This window comes from Triticum urartu, chromosome 3 (genome assembly GCF_003073215.2).
Source record: "Triticum urartu cultivar G1812 chromosome 3, Tu2.1, whole genome shotgun sequence".
Classification (NCBI taxonomy): Eukaryota; Viridiplantae; Streptophyta; class Magnoliopsida; order Poales; family Poaceae; genus Triticum; species Triticum urartu.
The window spans coordinates 201,074,207-201,078,006 of NC_053024.1; positions in this window are offsets into that span (position 1 = coordinate 201,074,207).

The window sequence follows — 3,800 nt, forward strand, 5'->3', positions numbered from 1 at the left end:
TATCACATTCTGAATTTTCTAGGGAATTATTGCAACAGCGGTAAACTTTCGGTTTTCAAACAGCAACATGTGGACTTCTAAAATAGGCATAGTAAAGGCTATCAATGCCACTTTTATTGAAATAAAAGATGCAAAACAATTTTCTAATTAATAGCAAGCAAATACTAACAAAATAAATTGATTCTCCAAGCAAAACACATATCATGTGGCGAATAAAAATATAGCTCCAAGTAAAGTTACCGATGAACGAAGACGAAAGAGGGGATGCCTTCCGGGGCATCCCCAAGCTTAGGCTTTTGGTTGTCCTTGAATATTACCTTGGGGTGACTTGGGCATCCCCAAGCTTAGGCTCTTGCCACTCCTTATTCCATAGTCCATCGAATCCTTTACCCAAAACTTGAAAACTTCACAACACAAAACTTAACAGAAAACTCGTAAGCTCCGTTAGTATAAGAAAATAAATCACCACTTCAAGGTACTGTAATGAACTTATTATTTATTTATATTGGTGTCAGACCTACTGTATTCCAACTTATCTATGGTTTATAAACTCTTTTACTAGCCATAGATTCATCAAAATAAGTAAACAACACATGAAAAACAGAATCTGTCAAAAACAGAACAGTCTGCAGTAATCTGGATCAAACGTATACTTATGGAACTCATAAAATTCTCAAATAAATTGCTGGACCTGAGGAATTTGTCTATTAATCATATTAAAAAATAATTAACTAAATAGCACTCTCCAATAAAAAATGGCAGCAATTTTTGTGAGCGCTAAAGTTTCTGTTTTTTACAGCATGATCAATAAGACTTTTCCCGAGTCTTCCCAAAGGTTCTACTTAGCACAAACACTAATTAAAAGTATAAAAACACATCTAAGCAGAGGCTAGATGAATTATTTATTACTAAACAGGAGCAAAAAGCAAGGAACAAAAATAAAGTTGGATTGCCTCCCAACAAGCGCTATCGTTTAACGCCCCTAGCTAGGCATGATGAATTCAATGATGCTCACATAAAAGATAAGAATTGAAACATAAAGAGAGCATCTTGAAGAATATTACTAGAACATTTAAGTCTAACATACTTCCTATGCATAGGGATTTTGTGAGAAAACAACTTATGGGAACAAGAATCAACTTGCATAGGAAGGTAAAACAAGCATAACTTTAAAACTTTAAGCACATAGAGAGGAAACTTGATATTATTGCAATTCCTACAAGCATATATTCCTCCCTCATAATAATTTTCAGTGGCATCATGAATGAATTAAACAATGTAACCAGCACCTAAAGCATTCTTTTCATGATCTACAAGTATAAAAAATTTACTACTCTCCACACAAGCAAAATTCTTTTCATGAATAATAGTGGGAGCAAACTCAACAAAATAACTATCATGTGATTGAAAATTAAGATCAAGATGACAAGTTTCATGGTTATCATTATTCTTTAAAGCATACGTTTCATCACAATAATCATCATAGATAGGAGGCATGCTTTCATCATAATAAATTTGCTCATCAAAACTTGGGGGACAAAAAATATCATCTTCATCAATCATAGCTTCCCCAAGCTTGTGGCTTTGCATATCATTAGCATCATGGATATTCAAGGAATTCATACTAACAACGTTGAAATCATGCTCATCATTCAAATATTTAGTGCCAAACATTTTATAGATTTCTACTTCTAGCACTTGAGCAAAATTATCCTTTCCATCAACTCACGAAAGATATTAAAAAAATGAAGCGTATGAGACAAACTCAATTCCATTTTTTTATAGTTTTCTTTTATAAACTAAACTAGTGATAAAATAATAAACTAAAAGACTTGATTGCAAGATCTAAAGATATACCTTCAAGCACTCACCTCCCCGGCAATGGCGCCAGAAAAGAGCTTGATGTCTACTACACAACCTTCTTCTTATAGACGTTGTTGAGCCTCCAAGTGCAGAGGTTTGTAGGATAGTAACAAATTTTCCTCAAGTGGATGACCTAAGGTTTATCAATCCGTAGGAGGTGTAGGATGAAGATGGTCTCTCTCAAGCAACCCTGCAACCAAATAACAAAGAGTCTCTTGTGTCCCCAACACACCCAATACAATGGTAAATTGTATAGGTGCACTAGTTCGGTGAAGAGATGGTGATACAAGTGGTATATGGATGGTAGATAAAAGTATTTGTAATCTGAAATTATAAAAACAGCAAGGTAACGAATGGTAAAAGTGAGCGTAAATGGTATTGCAATGCGTGGAAATAAGGCCTAGGGTTCATACTTTTCGCTAGTGCAAGTTCCCTCAACAATACTAACATAATTGGATCACATCACTATCCCTCAACATGCAACAAAGAGTCACTCCAAAGTCACTAATAGCGGAGAACAAACGAAGAGATTATGGTAGGGTACGAAACCACCTCAAAGTTATTCTTTCCAATCAATCCGTTGGGCTATTCCTATAAGTGTCACAAACAGCCCTAGAGTTCGTACTAGAATAACACCTTAAGATACAAATCAACCAAAACCCTAATGTCACCTAGATACTCCAATGTCACCTCAACTATCCGTGGGTATGATTATACGATATGCGTCACACAATCTCAGATTCATCTATTCAACCAACACATAGGACCTCAAAGAGTGCCCCAAAGTTCTACCGGAGAATCACGACGAAAACGTGTGCCAACCCCTATGCATAGGTTCATGGGCGGAACCCACAAGTTGATCACCAAAACATACATCAAGTGAATCACGTGGCATCCCATTGTCACCACAGATACGCACGGCAAGACATACATCAAGTGTTCTCAAATCTTTAAAGACTCAATCCGATAAGATTACTTCAAAGGGGAAACTCAATTCATTACAAGAGAGTAGAGGGGGAGGAGAAACATAAGATCCAACTATAATAGCAAAGCTCGCGATACATCAAGATCGTGCCAAATCAAGAACACGAGAGAGAGAGAGATCAAACACATAGCTACTGGTACATACCCTCAGCCCCGAGGGAGAACTACTCCCTCCTCGTCATGGAGAGCACCGGGATGATGAAGATGGCCACCGGAGAAGGATTCCCCCTCCGGCAGGGTGCCGGAATGGGTCTAGATTGGTTTTCGGTGGCTACGGAGACTTCTGGCGGCGGAACTCCCGATCTATTGTGCTCACGGATGTTTTTTGGGTATATGGAGATATATAGGCGGAAGAAGTACGTCAGGGGGGGCACGAGAGGCTCACGAGGGTGGAGGGCGCGCCCAGGGGGTGGGCGCGCCCCCTGCCTCGTGACCTCCTCGCAGATCCCCCGATGTGCACTCCAAGTCTTCTGGGCTTCTTTCCTTCCAAAAGTGAGTTCCGTGAAGTTTCAGGTCAATTGGACTCCGTTTGATTTTCCTTTTTCCGAAACCCTAAAACAGGGTAAAAACAGAAACTGGCACCGGGCTCTGGGTTAATAGGTTAGTCCCAAAAATGATATGAAAGTGTATAATAAAGTCCATAAACATTCAAAATAGTAAATAATATAGCACAGAGCAATCAAAAATTATAGATACGTTGGAGACATATCAGTAACAAGGGGGAATGTCGGTGTCAAAACCGGCGGATCTCGGGTAGGGGGTCCCGAACTGTGCGTCTAGGCGGATGGTAATAGGAGGCTGGGGACACGATGTTTTACCCAGGTTCGGGCCCTCTTGATGGAGGTAAAACCCTACGTCCTACTTGTTTATTCTTGATAGTATAAGTAGTACAAAAGTTGATCTACCACGAGATCAGAGAGGCTAAACCCTAGAAGCTATCCTATGGTATGATT